Here is an 18,417-nt window from a genome sequence, read left to right on the forward strand (position 1 = left end):
GTATCTGGATTTTCCAAAAGATGATATAAATTGCAGCTTGAGTTACCACCTAAAGCTCAGAATGGAGAAACAGTCATCAGCTTAATCAAGGGATTCCAGAAGAAAGGCCCCTGTGGGGCAGGTTACTGATAGCTGCATTGTGCTGTTCAACAACTCAGCAAATCTTGCTCTCAGTTACCCTGAGGGGTGCAAAATCCAACACCAAAACTTTGCCTGCCCCCCCAACACTGAAAGGGCTGTTTGAAGAGGCAAGATCAATAGCAGTGAGAACAGGCAGAATGTGTTGGGGGTGTCCTCAGACACCTCTAAGGGGAAAGAAATTTTTGCATTTGAACAACTCCAGCATTTCTCCATTTTTCTTTCTGCATTACTGGTTTCCTGAGAGTGTGGACATGCATTTTCCAGTCCATAGCTTTTGTATGCTTGCTATAGAAACAAAAGTTTAGTTAATAGAAAAAAGGCAACCAAGCCTAAATTTTGGGTTCTACTAAATGCCAATTTGTTGCTAATTAAGTTCTTTTAAATTTGATAGCAACCTCTAATGGGTGGGCATACAAAAACTCAGATCTATTTCCTCAGCAAGGAAGCTTTAAAGAATAACACCCATTTGGCAGTGTAACATTTGATTAAAGCAGGCTCAGATATCCCAACTGTAAAGGTTAAGCACAGACATGTGTGTCACACATGATGCAGTCAGTAAATGATGTAATGTTGATAGACCCGTAACAACGAAAAACATTCCAACACCAGATTTTGGCAGAAAGTTTGGTACCATATAAAATACAATTAAATGGCTATAACTTCCATGGCGTGAGAATCAGTGTCCTGTAAAAATAACACAAATACTATTTAGAAACTTTCCAAAATATTTATTTGCATTTCAAATAACTGTTCTGCTTTTAAAATTACAATTCCTTAAGCAGGTTTGTAGTGTGCTTGTTGGCTTTCATAGTTTCATTTTGGCAGGGTAATTCTATAAGCTGCAGGCTGTTTCTAGAACACTTCATCTTATCACTGGAAAACCCCCTGCTTTTGCAGCAAAGGAGGTCTAGCATGACTTTGTTTTTTTTCTCAAAATTAAATTTAATTTATGCCATAGGATTTCTGATCCACTGAGAGTTTTCAGGGGAACTGAGTCATACAGTAGTCCTGAACTTCACTAGTCCATGGATACCAAGTAAGCCACAGATTTTTAACAAAAACAATAGACTCACAGTTATATAGGAAATGTGCAACATGATTTTACCAAAGGCAGATCATCTGGACAGACCTTGTGACTTCATTTAGAAAGTAAACCAGTCTCACTTATCTATGCTTCTGTACAGGTTCAGTACCATGAGAGACACTAAATCATTAGAAAAATTGACAGAAAACAAAACCTGAACAAACCAAAAGCCCACAACAAACACCAGAGTGAAAGGGACCAGGCTAACAGTAGTGAGTAGCTGAGAAATGTTATCAGCTCCATTGGAGCCCACTCATGGCTACTCAGGGAGTTGTTTACAGTTGGGACAGAGCATGTTTGATATTTATAGCCATGGCTTCAACCCTGAAACTGTGCTGACAAAATTTCCTGATGACCATGGTACTGGCAGTACAGAAGTGTAGAATGGCATGTCAGAAGGCTTTGATGTCCCAACTGAGGTCACTCAAAAGTAAGTAAATTGTTTTGTATCAGACGTAATATAGTATATTAAAGGAGAATTAACAAAAACTTCTGATGTTAGCAGAGCATTCGGCTGCCAGAAATTTGTCCCCTTTGGTTGTTTCTGTGGACCCACGTTTCAAACCAATCACAAAATGCTGTTGAGCTGCCACTGTGATGTAACCACTCCAAAAGCTAAATGGGATGGACCCAAGGCTCATGCACAAGGTATTTTCTACAGTGAAATGAAAATGCGTGAGCACTTCACAACTATTGCTGTGATCTGTTACATCAAAACATATTGATCTTTTCAACACTGCTTAAAGAGTGTCAAAGGAGCAATGGAGAAATAGCTGGTGGGCATGGCCTGGGAGGAAGAGTATGTGGCGTCCTATGAAACCACCTTTCACAAGGTAACAATTAAACAATTCAACTTCAAGGAGAGGTAGGGAGTTGTCTGCTTGCTCAGTGCAATGCAGGACCGAGTTGAAACTCCTTGCACTGAATTGGGTGACCTGGCCAGAAAGCACAACACCCAGAGCCTCAGCTAAAAAATGAAGTCTGTCCAAGTCCTTCTCAGCTGAAGGATTGTTTCTGTTTATTACCAAACCAAGCTGATTTAAGACTCAGCTGAGGTAAAAAACTTTGTAGCAATTACCCATGATTAATATCTTATTCGATTTCAGTAACTCAAAGAGAAGGTAGATGTTAGCTATCAGTGCACTAGAGAGACAGTTTTCAAATTTTGACCTAGCAACTCAAAATTCATTGAGACAGCCCCATAGCAGATACATCTCTTGAGAGTGTGAGTTCATGCCTGGAAATGACAATATTCTTTCTCATGCTCTTTCTCTAAGCAACCAGCAGACCCAAACTCAACTCGGCTGTGTATGAAGCCAAGTTTTAAAATTGCTTTTAATTTCTTAACATGCACAGCCCAGTTAAAGGACAAGGAAGGCATCCTACTTCACAGCTCCCATGCCAGTTTACATATGCTCACAGACATACCTGACACATCGATGCACGTACGCTGGATATTCATTTAAAGCTCTGTGATAATGTGAGTAAAAAACACTGACAAAGCAATCTGTGAAAGAAAAAAGTTGAGCTCTGTTGGCTCCTTGCTTTCAGATGAAGCCTACAAAACATTCTCGTTCCCAGACAATTATGTGATGATACCAAAATCCATAAAATGGGAATTGTGAGAAATCCACAGCATATGGCCAACAGTAGAAAAGAGATATTACTTTGCATGGAAAAACAAGGAGTTTTATAGTCCTGCTCATATCATATGAAGAATGCTTAATTCATTTATTTATTTTTTTCTAATAGTCTTATCCTTTTATGTTATTACAGTGCTTCAGAAAAATCTCAGGGTCTAGGGGGAAGTTTAATGTTTGCTGTTCTGGGATCATTTGAAGCCATGCATTCAAAGAGGACAAAATCACTTTTAAGTCTGCCTGTAGGAAATCTATCTTGGCAACCAGACAACTAGAATTAGTTATTAAAGGCATGTCAAATGAATAAAGACACCTCTGTAAGGAAAACCGCAAAAGCATTTACTTTTTCTAATATGAATAGTGGGCTAATACTAAATCAGCTTTCATTTTCCACTCTCCCTTCACCTCCTAGACCAGAGGTCAGATCCAATAAAGACTAACCCAACTGAAAATCATTTCAGTTTGCTGCATCTATTACATAGCAGATGTATATTAAATAGCAGTGCCTGGAAATGAAGCAAACTCATATAATCTGATGTGGCAATCTCCTTGTGGAAGTGGTTCACTGCAAGGCAAAGAAGTCTGTGGTATTATTAGAAATCAGGAGGCACACAAAAAAGCGGGGGGCTTTCCCCTTCCAGGGGGAAAAAAAAAAAAAAGAAAAAAAAAAGAGCTTTCTAATTTGGGGGGCTTTCCCCTTCCAGGGAAAAAAAAAAAAAAAAAAAAAAAAAAGAGCTTTCTTCTAATTCTGTAATGGAAATGATACTACAAAAATATGTTCAGGATCAACTTTTTCCTTACACTGGGAAAATCCCCTGAAATAACTTAGTGAACTGCAAAGTCAAAAATAAACATTTTCATGGTAGTCAGAGTTTGAAGGAGCAGAAGCAATTCCTGATTTTACTGAAGAGTTCCTGTGAGATACCTTCTAAATTCTAAAGATCAAGAGACTTTGAGATTTTCATCTTTACTGTGACTGCATCAGAAAGCAGGACCTCTGTGCTGTGTGACTGTTATGTCGATCCTCACAGCTTTACTTGAAAATATAAAACTTAGGTACATACCTTCAAATCTTCCTTATCAGAATATAGCTAGATTTGTCAAAGGTCCAAAATCAAGAAATCAAGCATAAGCTTCTTCTAGACTTTTTTGTTAATTGCTGCTAAACATCAAATAAGAAAGAAGCCAAAAAAGTCCATGAGTGAGTAAATGACGGTCCCAATCTGGTCTTTGTTAAAGAAGCAACTGTAGATTGTGGTTTTATCTTGATTCACTGAGTCAGTAATATGTATTTGGACTAAAATAGCAATAAAAATCAGTTTTAGCTGTAGCTGTTAAAAAAAAAGGTGGGGTGTTTTTGACATCAGGTAACATATACAGTTAGTAAATTTGTCAGAACTCTAACATTATCAAAGGCCTTAATTTTAGGAAAAATATACTAGTTATACACAAAATAATTTACCTGCTTGGTTAGACACTGAGAAAATTAAACAAAAATGTGGGAAAAGGAAATCTTGTCAATGGAAAAATACTGGTACCACTTATAGAAGTTGTGGGTTAGCTATCAAACACTTGTTTTGAAAACTTTAGTAAAAGAAATGTTCCCAAACTTATAAAAAATAAGCTCCTTTCAGTTAACGCAATTCAGTAGAGCACAACCCAAAGGAGCTCCTGTCCTGTGACCTATAAATCAGACAGAATTTCTCCAAACTGGCTAGGTATGACTCACTTTTTCAACACTTCCCAGAGGAGAATTTCTCAACCTTCTTCACTCACTCCTTGCCAAGCTCTAAAGCCAGCTGTCATACATGCTCTCAGGCCACTTGCACTGTCTCAGGAAGAAAACTCTTCATTCCTACAACATACCAAGTAAAACACTGGGAAAAGACATCCCTGATTTCTCACAGCACATGTTGACTTTTCTTCACGTTACACTCACAGCTTAGCTTTAAGGAATTTCTCTATCACTCAGACTAGATACAGCCAACAGAGTGAATCCAGCTGAAATTCCTGTTCAAATTAACTCTTGGGAGCCAGGGAGGGCATTCTCTTAGGCCTCTCTCATTCCAACCCGTGAAGAACTAGAAAGTGTCCTAGAATCCTGCAGTTTGAATTCCACGTTCTCTAAAGCAGGCAGACCACAGCATGTAAAATTAACCCAGCTGCTCTGATACTGGAATCATCACATTCTGTTCTGCCAATTGGTGTCCAATGTCAACTTGAGGAGGCCAAGAAATTAAGAAGCCACCACTTATTTGGTACTTCATTAACTCTGATTTTTGCAGTGATAATCATTGGTCTTGAGGAGACTGATAAGTGCCCAGCATGTACTTTCATTTCTGCATTTCCTGGTATTGATCACATTACCTTGATGCCAGACCTGAGCTCCAGAGGCCTAACCTCAGCTGCTGCCAACGTCCTGGAAAGGCACAAAGCCTGCATGTTTAGATTCAAGATGAGTTCCTTCCTAAAATTCCATAGAGGTTATTTTGTGTCCTGAAACATGAAGATTTAAGCCTTCTCTACCATTGGTTCATTCATATGAATCTTCCAGATTTTGAAAATCCACCTCATAAAGCTTTGTATCTGTTTTGAAAGCTTTGTAGCACTCAAATTTCAGATGAACCATGGGCATGTAAATAAATATTATGTCCTTGGTGACTCTCTCATGGGCTTCATTGCATACTTACTTGCAAAACACAAAGCTGGCCCTGAAACACTTTGTTAAAACAGTGAAGGTCCTTTTAGCTTTGAAAGCACACACAAACAAAACCTGCTGCATGCTGGCAGCCCATGCAGCTATTTTGTTCTTTTGGCTTCAAAGCAGTCACCTTTCAAAAGATGAGTTATTTGGGCCCACAGGAAGAAAAATACTTTTACTTAGGAAAGAGGTACCCCATTTAAGAAAGCCTGAAGGACATATGTTTACTGAGTGGAAAAAAAAAATAATCTAGCTTGTGAAAATTAGTGAGGAGAGTGGTGCTCTGCTCCATAGCATTTCTCTGTTTACAGTGATCTTTCCATGCAGTAACCACAGTGCAAGGCTTAAAAGGTGTAGAGGCAAAATTATTTTGGTTTTAGCATGCTGCTTATGTTTGACTTATTTTTTCTGTCAAACTTGACACAACCAACCAGAGGTATCACATGAGATCAGGTGAGGAAAGAAGGCTCCTGGCATTCCCCCCTTTTCCTTTCCATAGGGCACATCATAAGGAATGACACTCTTTCTTTTCAACAGATTACACCAAACTTGCATGTTATTACAGCTCCACCACTGAGCATATGCTTCATTTCCTGTGCATCCGCAACAAGCTGGGGTCTAGCAGGGCTGAGCGATACAGCCTGCAGGATTTTCTCACATACCAAGACAAAAAGGAACCCTCTAAGTTGTCCAACAGATGTCTGCTGTTAAGATATGTTTTTAATCACAGAAGGACAAATCTAATAAACTGAGAATTTTTATTATGTATTTCACGTTGTTGTCTCTGGTGCCTATGATGGCGTTGCATATCTGTTGGGTTTTTACCTCACAAAAGTGATGTGGAAGAGACAAAAACGAGCATCCTTGGATGTCTCTCTTATTCTCCTCATTAGTATTTAGTTGGCTTAGAAACAGGATAAACATGTGAGAGAGCATATATATGCCATTTTGGATTAATAAAAATAATTTTCTAGACTTCTGAATCTCCTTAACTTTCATTGATGTTCCTCTCTCTAACAAGTTAAACATTTTTTTATTACAAGCTGACCTGCAGAAAATGAGTCCATGCTTGAGTTTTAAACTACCCTATCTAGCTTGTTCACCAAAATAAAAGTAAATAAGTCTAGAAAAAAAGAATATGTGCTTGAAGCAACTTGTTCATAGCCTTATTGATTGAATGTGACACCTTAGAGAAGGCAGTATATGAAGAACTAAAACTTAACTTTTAGTCATAAATATAAAATTGTATTCTACATCATATTCTGCCAGACACATGAATAAGTCAGTACAAAAGTGTGTCATCGGAGAAAGAAATTGCAGCATCATGCATTATGAGAGCAGTATAAGACTATGTAGGGATAAAAGTGTATCATAAGGGAAAAAAATTGTCATGCATCATCAGAGCAATAAAAGGAAGGTATACTCTGCAACTCAAAAGGAGTATTTATTTTTTTAATAAGGTGGTCTTCATGTTTTTAAAACTCAAGAATTATTTCTATTATTCTTAACTCAGCTTTCTTCTCATTTTTACTTAAAAATGAACATTTCCTAAGCAAAAAATTCTTTACTTTTTCCAAACACAAACATGGTCCTATTTCATACCCACCAGCTCTTGTCCCTGACACTGGAAAGGACAAACTGTATCTGCCAATCTGCAAACTGGAAAAGAAGCTTGTAAAGGCAGCATGTAGACAGTACTGGCACCAATGTGACACCAAAGGATTTTATATGCAGAGTGGTTTTCTCACATCTTTAATCATAAATTAGAACTGTAAGAACGTGGCACTGTTAGCAAATAGACGCTTTCCGTTAAATTTTATTTTTAAATGTTTTAGGCTCTACACAATCCCTAAGCAGAAGACCAAAAGCAAACAGTAGAGCTAAGTACTACTGACCGCAGAAGTCCCACAGAAGCAAAATATCTACAGGTTTTATAAACTAGTTATAAACAGTCTTGTATTTGGGTCACACAGAGCATATTTTAGGGACAGCGATTCCAGTGCTGTTTAGCACACATTTAACAAAAATTAGCTTTCAAAAAGAAATTATTATATTCATTTGTAAGTTACTTCTATATGCTGAAAGATGGATTTCTGTAGCCATTGCCCTCTTATGGCCAAAAGGAATTCTAAAGGAATTCTATCTTACTGCTGCTTCATTTTATAAATGGCAAGTCATTGATGAAATATTAAAAGACCCATAATGGTAGTAGAGCATCATAAGAATTAAATATTCCAATGTGTGGGTACTCCTAGTCTGGTAATTTACTACAAATGCTCTACAAAATGACAGGAATTTCCATTAAACAGACTTGATGATGCTACTGGAATTTTCACAGAATACCATGACACAGTGGAAACCCAAAAAACAGGTTAAACTGTCCACTACATGCTATAGCCTGCCTTATATTTTTGTATTTGTGAGGCTTATTCTTAACTGAATATTTTACTTCTGCCCTGGGCCAACTAAACAGTTCTAAACTTCCACTCAAAAGAAAAAAAAAAAAAGCAGCATGTTTATTTTGCATTTCAATTCCATGGTCGTGCACCAACACTGACACTCCTTGATGCTGCAAGGGGAGAGGGGAAAGATGATTGCTTCAGTTCAAACTATGTGACAGACTCTAGCTGCACTGGTGCCTCTTGTTCTGTTCAACAGCCTGCATTCAGAGGATTGTTTGAAGAAGTAATGCAATCCATTTGCTGAGTTTCTAAATAACGAGAGCTGACAGCCCTGTGCTGCAATAGCTGTACATAACACTGGTGATGAAGCTTTACTCACAGCATTGTTATCATAGGGGAGGGGGAAGTGAACCTTGTTTTTCAGCAGCTCCATGCTCTTGAATTCACTGCTTTGCTTCCCTTGTATATGTTCCTTCCTCAGGAAAGTGTGAGAAGTTTGCCAAAACAAAAACAGAACATGAATAGTACCAAGCCAGACCAACACTGATGGCACAGCCATGACAGCCACGTGTGGTACCTGAGAGCCACCAGAGCTGTTTCAGCAGGTGAGCTGGAGGGATGACAGCCATGCTTCAGCACCCACATCACAGAGCACTGCCTGTTTACCTGCTTGTATTTTTATTTCCTATATTCAAGTCCTCACACTAAAACCAAGGGAGCAGATTTAAATTTGAAGAGGAAAGTGAAACCGGGTTAAAAGAAAGTAAGGACTTGCACCTTAAGAACACATGCAGGAACAAGGAACACTGCCCATCAGTTGGGCAGACCCTGAGTTTTTTTTGAGACCAGCCAGTCTCCAGCCAGGAATTAATGTGAACATTCAGGCCACCAGGTAAGAGCAGACCTGACCCTAGTGCATAGTAGTGACAGCAGACCAAAGGGACCAGGGGAAGCTTTTGTGTATAGCTGTTCTTGGTAGGCAGGAAAAAACACAAAAGACAAAGATTTCTCTTCCTCTCCACTGGTCACAGAATTTGGGGAACCTCTATGCCTCCTTTATATTGTGTGTTTATTTTCTCCTGTTATAGGACTTTATTTTGAAAAAGACCTATTTCCTAACTTGGCAACGTGCTACTTTACAATCCTGCACTCATCCAAAGGAGCTTTTGTTGAATCAATCGTACTATATGAGAAATCACAATTGTTGCTAGGAAATAATAGTCTGTTCTAGAAGAATGGTGAATTAATTGTAATGAGAAAATAAAAGTGTTCTAGAGGATTATATAGTAGTGTGTTCTACCTTTGACATTTGCAATCTATCATTTCACTAGACACTGCAAAATACAGATGCAGACGGTCCTGACATTTACAATTTGATTTTCCTGTTCCACGGAACTGCAGAACTTCTGCTGTCTCTACATACTGCTTTAAGATTATGCAAAGTCACATTTCTCTGCAAATACTTTCTGTTATCCAAATAATTTAGATAAACTGCAATAACACCAGCAATCCCTAAATGTTTCCAGAGGACGTGTTGAATACTTCTCACTGTTCAAGAAACAAGGTCGTATGTCTGGTTCAATAAGGCCCCAGGCTCACAGGCTGCCATCTGCCCACCACAACAGTTCATCTGGCACATCACCACTTTCTAGTCACACAAAATAATTCAGTGCTTGTTGGCTGCTCTTGCCATCTTTCCGCTCACCCTCTATGTGACAACGTGCCTCAGATTTGTGGCTCAAACTGCATGTGCCAGCCAGCCCTGCTGTCCATGCAGCAACAAGCTCCTTTGTGATGAAAGGCAGGTCTGCAGGGGGCTCCAGAAGACAGAGTGGAGGTTAGGCACCAATGACACATCCTACAGGTATAGCTACTCCCAAGATTCATGCAAAAACAGCTTTGTTCAAATCTGTAGGCAAAATTATTTTCCCTCATAAAACCTACTTGCTTTGAAATTGTTTTGCAGGAAGAAAGACCTCAATAGTGTTCATAAATACCTGTAGTGAGGACACAAAGGAGGTGGAGCCAGGGTGTTTCTAGTGGTGCCCAGTTAAGGAGAGGAGGCACACAGGCACAAACTGAGACACGAGAGGTTTCCTCTGTACAACAGGAAACACTTTTGTGCTGTGAGGCAAAAAGCTCTGGCACAGGTTGCCCGGAGAGGTTGTGGAGCCTCCCTCACTGGAGATACGTGGAAGCGTTCTGGACATGGTCCTGGGCAACTGGCTCTGCTTGAGTAGAGAAGCTGGGCCAGGTGACCTCCCCAGGTCCCTTCCAGCCTCAACTCTCCTGTGAATCTGCAATGAGAATTTTAAGTAAATTTTAAGTCAGTTCTTGAGTCCACCCAGGACACATACAAACTTTACAAGGAATTTGTGTACAATCTTCTTGCCCATTGATTGCCTGCCTAGACCAGGAGTGAGCCAAAGTGACTTCCTACATTCCAAAATAAGCTCTCCGTTCACAAGAGCAGATAACAAAAAGTAGAAACAGCTCCCTATTTAGGCTCTTGAGGCTTAGTTCAAGTTCACAAAAGATGTTGCAGACAGACATAAATTACCTCTCTCTGCTCTCAAGTGAGAGGAGGGACACAGAAGTTATACACACTGAGGCTTTGCTTTCCTTGTGGAGCAAAGGTTTGTGTTTTACCAAGGACTGTTCAATTCAGCTCAGTGACATTTGCTGCTGGAAAAACCCCAAGGAGGAGGCAGTGAATGGGGCTTACCTAGCTGGCAAGAAAATTATAATTATGTTGTCTCCATCAAGATTCAGTGCAGATAGCCAGGAGCCAATAACTCTTTGTGGGATGTTTTTTAAGTAATGCAGAGCAAATTTACATCCTGTAGGATGGCTAGATAAAAAGACAGTAAAGGCTCCTGTGGAAATAAGATTTTGCCAAGAAATAACCTTTTGCCAAGCCCCATATATGACACCCTTATAAATTAGTATCACCACCTTTCAGACTTTGCTGGCCTTCTGTTAATACACCCACCTCTTCTCCTGTGTCATTTACTTTATGAGTAACAGGTCTGGGATTACTGATGCTCACTGGCTCCTGTAGAAATCCTGTAGATTTCTGTAATTCCTGTAGAATCCTGTGATTCTCCTGTAGAAAGACAAGGTACGCTCTCGTCTTTCTATAGGAGAATCACTGTAGAAAAGATCACTTCTCACTGTAGAAAATAACTTCTTACTTCCATTTTCTGCAGGAATTCTTAGCTAGATATACTAATGAAATTATTGTTTTCAAAACTGCTACTTTGAACCACTTAGAATTTCCAGAGTTTTAAAAATAGATTACATACTGACTCTAAATCCTGTATAAATACTGTAACTCTGACTAAGGGAACTTCATTACCTCCAGAGTTACTACTGACTGACAATAGTATAAGAGGAAACACTAGTTTCTAGCTTGTCTCTCTTGTTGGGAAACATCAGAAAGCTGATATCAAAGAATTTTTTTAAATCCAGATTAGTCTGATGCAAGAATTTGCACACATTTGTCCCACTAACACTTTGATGGAGCAATTCAGACATTGCAACAGTAATGCTTTTTGACCTTTTAATCAATTCCATTTTGCAACTACTCCATCTGAGAACCACAAACGGTATTTACAGGACTCATTCTCTGGAGTCAATGGAAACTTTCTGTCAAATAACCATCTGTAGAGAGAGACAAAACACAGAATGACAGGATAAGTTTGTGGAGAATCTGAATGGATTGAAAAAATAAATCTGGACCTGAAAGCAGATGAATTAGAACAAAGGGACCCAAGAAAAATGTAAGGCAGCAATTAGGCCTAGAAAATTAAAAATACTGAGGAATTTAATCGAACAGGACAGTCTAATCAATGAAAAGCATGCCACTTGCTCTCTGGGTAATTGCATCCCTCCCCTTTTTTGGTTGGTTGGGTTTGGGTTGGTTTTTTTTTTCCTGGTGGTAGTAACAGCCCATATTTAAGATAATTGCATTCCTATAAAACTCAGAATTCTTGGACTACCATCATTTTAATATTTGTCACATGGGACTTCATTCTCATTCCCCTGAAGTCAACACCAGCTGACAGTCATTTCAGTGGAAGCAAGGAAAAGTGGACTTCTAGCAAAAAGAGCACCATGGTCTTCTGTTTTGCTGCTTTTCCCTAGAAGAAAGAATTGTCTGATGACACAGACACCTGAGCAGCTCTCCCCAGCAGTGTGTACTCAGCACACACAGCTCCTGTGCACCACACCCCTTCTCAGTCTGCTGGGACTGCCACTTACCCAAAAGTGGTGGGAAGACAAAAGATAAGTATATATCTTAGAGACAAATTGGACAGAAACATTTAAATCCACTTATTAAACAACCACATCAGTGGCTGCTATTTGCCAGTTCTTTATCTCTAGTGCATTTATCCAAAGAGACGGATCAAATCCCTTGGAAATTCTCCTGACCTCAACACCTGAACCAGCATTTAAAGGTGTGATTTTTAATCCAGTTATTTCATATAATCTAACCAAAACTTAAATGCAAAAATGACAATTTTATTTTTGTTTATATGTACAGTTCCCAGCACTATAACCATCAGGGAAAGACACGTTTATGTTTGGTAAATATGTGTTACACACATCATTGTTTTCCCATGTGCTAATAAATCTTGCTAGTTCAAGAACTTCTGTGTGCCACAACCACTCAAGAATGAGCTGGACCAGTACAGGAGCAGTATTTTGTGCAGCCTTTAGGATTTCAGGTCGAGAAGTTAGAAAGAGTTGTAACTGTTATAAAGCCCAGCACACACACACTCCTGAGTGCACTGGGCCAGCCTCCCTGTACAGCAGCATCCAAATCTCCATGCCTATGATCAAACACTCCAACACACAATCAAGTACTAATAACAGGGATACTGTTTGGACTTATCATATTTTCCTGGCTAGCAGGCTAATGCCATTTTCCTGATGGAAGATTATAGAGATTTAATTAAAGCTACCATATTGTAATAATGGACTTATTTAATAGAAAACTGCTTTGGAAAAGGACAGTCGGACTAGATGCCAGTCTGTGTCTGGGACCTTCATGAAGTTTTTTTGTACTTTATGCTTGTAGCCAAAGCAACAATCAAGCCTTTGTTAATAATGTCCTGCCACAGAGGAATAGCAGTGAAACTGTAGAAGTTAACTCTTTAATTCTGTATCTTGTTATTGATTCCAAATTCAAAGCTTCTTTTTCAGCTATAGTAAAATAACCTTCAGTGGATTCTCTGCCTCCACAGAAAACAGTCACGATCTGACCATCTTAGCTAACATTTGAGTAATCAGTCCCAAACTGTTTGCAGGACTAATCAAAATTAGCTAGAGAGAGAAAATTTCTACTGGCTATCTTAATGTTAAGGAATACCTGTCCTAACAACAGTTTTATATCCTATAATCAGTATACTGATAGGTAATTAGAAATCAGTTTGTGTAAGACTTTAATTATTGAATAATAAGACAATATCATTGGGATACAAATATGCTGAAAGTTAGGATAACTTAAAAATTTGCATCTACAGCTACCTGGAGACTGATATGCATACAAAAAACTAACATCTTAAGGCTCCTCATATCTCCTACAGACTTTCTAAAGCTTCCTTGCCCTAGAACGAAGATCATTGTGCAATACCACTAAGTGAAATCTAAAAATAGTTTCAATCTCTGTTGCCTATCAATCATCAGTTGTTTTTACTTCAGGTTATATTAATTTGTTTCTCTTTATTTTCTCTTTTCTTTGGTCTCCCTTTGTCTTTAATTTTCCCACCAAAAATGGAGAAGACTAATTTTATTTTAAATTTACTTATTAACAGAAAATTGCTTCTCTCTGCTGTTCATTTTGTTCTGTTAAACCATTCACATCCTGATAGTCTGACAGTATAGTTATTCCCATACACTTCCCTCATCTGGGATTGTGTTTCCAATAAGCCTCCCAAAAGCACTGTAACATTTACTAGCACACTTTTTGGCGCATGTGAAATGTGTGATTGTATTTATATTCAAGTCTTTTGCACATACATGTCTATACAAACCGGGGAAAATATTGCAAGTGTTTTTCCTAAGCTTTCTAACAATTTGACCCTTTTGGAGTTGCCTGCTTTAAATCCCAGTACAACTCTGTTTTCATCCATATCATTATAAAAACAGCACAGAAACCTTAAAATAACCAGATGCAAAACCCACCAACCAAAACATTCCTCTAGTTAGCTGGAATAAAAGCTTTGAGAGATAGATAGATAGATAGATAGATAGATAGATAGATAGATAGACAGAGACAGATTTTGAATTACATCTTAACTAACTTTTATTACCATTCCTATTAGCAGTATGATAATTTACCTTCAAAAGAAGCAAGGTGAATTAGTCTCTGGGATATTTATAAGTATCAATAATATTAACAATTCTTATAGATAATTTTTAATTAGTCTCAATTATAACCATACTATTTGTAGGATTTATGTGAGGAATGCACTAAGAGCAAAATGTGACAATAAAATCATCAGTTTTATAAAATAAAAAAAGCAATTTGAAGTTAAACTGAAGTTCCAGTCCGATGATTGGTTGTTCAATCATTCTTCCTTAGACTTCAGAACAGCAGCTCTTCACAGATAGGTAGTATATGGGCTTTAATATCTAAAAGCATACAGAAAAATGGTTTGCAAAATAAATAAAAGTCAGCCTCAGTGGATGCAACAATCAAAATTTTAAAAAGTATATATTTCACAACATCTTTTAAACATTCTCCAGTCCAAAGAGGACATAGAGATTTGATTCCAAGATGATAAAAGAAAGACAGCTATAATGAATAAGCTTAAAATCAAGTTCATAACTCATCTGACAGGTTACTGCATCCTTTGTAGCACTCTGATAAGCAAACACACAGAGTGGGTCATTTGGTTAGGTAAGTCTTTTAAAAATATGCTCAAAACATAAAATAAAATTGCTGACACATCATTTTAAAAAACAGAGCTGTCTGTATATAGGCAATGCTGGCATGTTATATAACAGATATACACAGAGCAGCAGAATAAACCCATTTGGAAAGCACAGCAAAATGGTACTAAATTGTGCAAAGCAATTAGAATTGAACCTTTGCATTCTTTTCAGATTACTGAACCATGCATAGCTATTTGCTTTTTTTCAATCACAACATTGTGCAGAGCTATATATTTAGAAATGCTTCTCTAGGAACTAATATATAGTTCAACCAGGGTGGTATCCACAGTGTCACCACGAAGGGCAAATGGATAAAGTTACCAGAGGGAATTATTCTTTTGTGGCAGGTTGATTTAGTCTTTTTAAATGACAGCAGCTGAACAATCAACTCTTATTTGTTTCTGTTACTAATAGGGAGGTGTTAGGCAGGTCAGCCTTGCAATAAAGATTTTCTGTGAGAAGAAACTGCCAGCCTTGATAAAAAAATTTCAACATTGGTAATAGTAAATAGAGAGACCAAGCAGTCCCTGAAGGTGTTTGAATCCATCATCAAAAGTAATCTATCTGCTGTGTTTACGGGCATTACTTTAGTCAGCAAAACTAATATTTACTTTCCTTACAGTTAATCAACTCTAATAATACTTTAAATAGAGATTGAGGTTTGCGAACTGAAACAGGAACTTCAAAATCCAAGGGATTTGTAGTAAGTGAACATAGCACTAAAAATGAGCTCTAATAGATAGAGATTTGAGAGAAACAACTTACCTCTATTTACATGTTTGAAAAACAACCGTAAGGTTGCATGCAGAGCACACGATGCAATGCTCTACCCCTGGGACAGCAAATATCAACTGGCAAAAATAAAACTAAATTAAGCTCTCAGTAGGATAATCAAAAACAGGTCATCAAGGCAGTGGTTGCCAGCTCATCAGCAGCTTGGGGTGAACCTTTACTCTACTTGAACTTACTGTAACCTGGGAATTCCCAGTGCCAGAGGCTGGGGTTGCTCCACAGGGGCGCCAAGGCTGGCTGTGCTGCACTGCCTGCGCAGAGGGAGTGAGGGAGGCAGGGAAGGAGGGAGGCAGGGAGGAAATCCAGCTGCTCTGCTGTGGCTCAACATGCCTCATCCCTTCCCCCATGGATTGGGCTGTTGCTCCCACCCAATGGGCACCAGAGCCCATGTCAGGCAATGTTTCTGCGTGGGAGCACTGTGGGGCCAGCAGAATTCTTCAGGTGCAACCAAGCTGATGGAAAAGCCTAAAAGCTCTGCTCAGCTCTCAGGAGCAATCCTCTGAGCAAGGCTGGACTTTAGAGAACCTCAGCCCATGCCAGGAAGTTAAGCCAAATTATCCCATTTCCCTGGCCAGTGGAACCCAAATTTGTCACGGTGCCAACACAGTTTGGCTACTTGGTCTATGAGGAATGCACCTACCAGCAAAGGTAGTCCTCAGACCACTTCCTACCCTGCAGGGAACATTCCTGTTACCTGAAAGATGAGTTCAAAGGCTACAGTAGGGTAAATCTCCTGTGTTTCTATTAAGGATACCTTCTTGCTGTCGTTAGCATAGTTTTAGTCCAGTAAAAGATACCTCTTCCCCCAAATGCAATTACAAATTTTGTCATCATCAACTTTTTACCCATATATGCCAGGAAACCCATGTGTTTACAGTTCACCTGTTGTTATCTTCAGCCTTTCCTGAAAGCTCAGTCCATTGATCCCATCTCCATATTGTCTACACCGCAACTGAAAGTGTTCCTCTAAAACCGCCCTGCAAATAAACACAGACTGGTATTTCTCAACCTGTGTTTTGCTTTGTTTAGAACTTTTGTACCTATTTTCAGACTCAGAGGAGGCTCCTGCAACATGTTTTACGCAGCTACACAGTTTGGCTGAATAGCAGCTCTTGGCTGTGTATTGTGTCCTTGCCCTCGTTCTACCCCCAGCCAACAGTTAGCAAACTGTTTCTTGATTAATTTATCTCCTTGCCTAGTGTTCAGTGCTCCCCTGAGGAATTCCTCTTGTTTCCTGCCACTTTTATCACTCCCCCTCCTGCCTACTCTGCACTCTCCATGAACACTTGCAACACTTCTCCAGGTGATGGTAGTTCCTCCAGTTCCTACCCCTCCTTCCAAATGTCAGGCATCTCTGAGACTCGAGACTGTGAAAAAAAATAAATTACAAGCTTTGGCTTTACCTGCCTTGGGATTTTCTTCCTTTTCTTTGTAAGAATTTAGATTCACCAAAATATCCACACAAGTATCCTGTTTTTTCTCCAGAAATTTCCTTCTGAGGTCTGCCCAGCAAACTCTGAGTATGCTTCCCTAGGACCACTTCCAGACTCCTCTTTCTCTCTCAGCTTTTTCCTCCTTGATATCAGTGTGGATGCCACCTGCAATTGCTCAGGGCAAAGGAGATATTGTTAAAGATCTGCTTCATTCTAGAGAGCATTTTCTAACTGATTGCAAACCGAGTTTGCCCATTACACAATGGGCTGCAGCAAAGGGCACCATTCCCTGTAACCACCAAATGCTCTCACCACCACAGTGACTAACAGGGTGAGGTCCTTTCCCTTTCCTGCCTTGTGAGGATAAATGTTCCCTGCTCTCTCAAGTCATCCCTGTGTTATGTATGCCATTCCACCCAGGGTTGATTGGAACCTGGGGAGAAAAAATGATGCAGATATTTAGTTAGGAGTTATGCATTCCATACATCTATTTCTGAACTGTGTGTACAGAATCTATTCTGTTCTAGTATCTTCTTTTTCTCACTTTTTAATTTTAGGTGTTTTTCAAGCAAAGCCTGTATTTTGGGTTTGAAAATAGATGACATTTTAGTGAATCACTTGAGAAGCCTAGGTCCTGCCCAGAATTTGAAAGATTACATCAGGCTGGAGAGTGCTGGTTTATGCTGGGTTAAAGAAACATATTGTGAAAAGTAGTTGTGCTTAAATGGCAGAATGAAGAGAACTAGTAATAGTGAATATTACTACCTTTAGTATTCACATCCATTTTAAGAGCCTGGCCTTACTGGACAGACTTCATTCAGAGGTATGATGGACAGAGCTCAGTTGTAACAAATGGCACAAGCAGAGGAGGCTGAATAGGCATGGCCCAACACGGTGATTCCACCATTCCCTGTCTGCTGAGCTGTGAAGCAGGAGTGGCAGCGTTTCTATTTAGTGGCTGTAAATAAACTGGCCAAAGTGAAAGAAAACCAGACAAAGGTGGGATGAAAATAAGATATAAATAGTGAGAAAGATTGAATACTGGAGATTTAGTTTCTTATTAATGGATATAACAAACCCAAGTATGTGACAGACTAGAGCATACCTGATGCTTAATGGTAAATTCATGTACTTTCCAAAGGCTAAGGAAAGCCATTGTATATGTGTAACACTATTGCAGTTTTTCCTTTTAAAGCAATTAATTTGCACCAGGAAGAAATGTTAACCCTGAAAAGTTAAATTTATACAGAAAAAGGATGTCAGTCTAGGGGATGAGTTTACT

At 39.0% G+C, this 18,417-nt stretch overlaps 1 long non-coding RNA gene across 2 annotated transcripts in view; it reads right to left on the reverse strand.

Annotated features, from left to right (window-relative positions):
* Nucleotides 1-11,066, reverse strand: part of LOC120496973 — a 43,391-nt gene extending 32,325 nt beyond the window's left edge. For both annotated transcript variants that reach the window (XR_005626382.1, XR_005626383.1), the window contains exons 1-2: nt 10,961-11,066; nt 9,966-10,265 (exon numbers count right to left, since the gene is read on the reverse strand). This is a non-coding gene — a long non-coding RNA (uncharacterized LOC120496973). The remainder of the gene's footprint in view (nt 1-9,965; nt 10,266-10,960) is intronic.
* Nucleotides 11,067-18,417: the final 7,351 nt, after the last annotated feature.

Source organism: Passer montanus, unplaced genomic scaffold (assembly GCF_014805655.1).
Source record: "Passer montanus isolate IOZ18808 unplaced genomic scaffold, ASM1480565v1 scaffold12, whole genome shotgun sequence".
Classification (NCBI taxonomy): Eukaryota; Metazoa; Chordata; class Aves; order Passeriformes; family Passeridae; genus Passer; species Passer montanus.